This window comes from Monopterus albus, unplaced genomic scaffold, assembly GCF_001952655.1.
Source record: "Monopterus albus unplaced genomic scaffold, M_albus_1.0 scaffold186.1, whole genome shotgun sequence".
NCBI lineage: Eukaryota > Metazoa > Chordata > Actinopteri > Synbranchiformes > Synbranchidae > Monopterus > Monopterus albus.
In genome coordinates this window covers 3,083,686-3,084,204 of record NW_018128066.1, presented here as the reverse complement: position 1 = coordinate 3,084,204, position 519 = coordinate 3,083,686, and the positions used below count along the sequence as shown (strand labels likewise).

Sequence of the window (519 nt, the reverse complement as noted above, 5' to 3'; positions counted from 1 at the left end):
ATGATGACATCATCATGGTAACATTCAGAGTACACAAAATATCACGTGCAAGAAGATTAACGGGACAAGATGGAGAAAGTAGAAATGAATGATGAAATGAAAGATTATTCCATGTACAAGGAACTTCTTCAGAGAATGGCCACTCCTCCTTCATGCCTGAGAAGCCAATAACAGATGTAGTATGCCTTGAACGTGGGAGTGGCAAGTTTAAAGTGGAGTACCTTGCTCCTGAGTCAATTAGACATAAACGATCTCGACCATTGATAGTCACATGGACTAGGGGCTCAAGAAACATGCTCTTTTGGCTCAGGGAATCACCTGTTATAGACTTTTGGCAGCCCTATTGCTGGGGCATCTGGTTGAATCCAGGTGCCTGATGTTGAGCTGGAGGTGTGTATGGTAGTACATTTGTCGCCTGAGCAGGATATGGTCCTGTTTGATCTTGCGCCAGCTGATAACGCAATGGGCAGTCACGTGCCCAATGACCTCTTCTGTTACAAATAAGACATCTGTCATCTC

General features: G+C 44.3%; 1 protein-coding gene across 1 annotated transcript in view; it reads left to right on the top strand.

The window, feature by feature from the left end:
* LOC109969925 (NT-3 growth factor receptor-like) overlaps positions 1 to 519 on the top strand; it is a 205,316-nt gene that overhangs the window by 95,387 nt on the left and 109,410 nt on the right. The window lies entirely within an intron of this gene.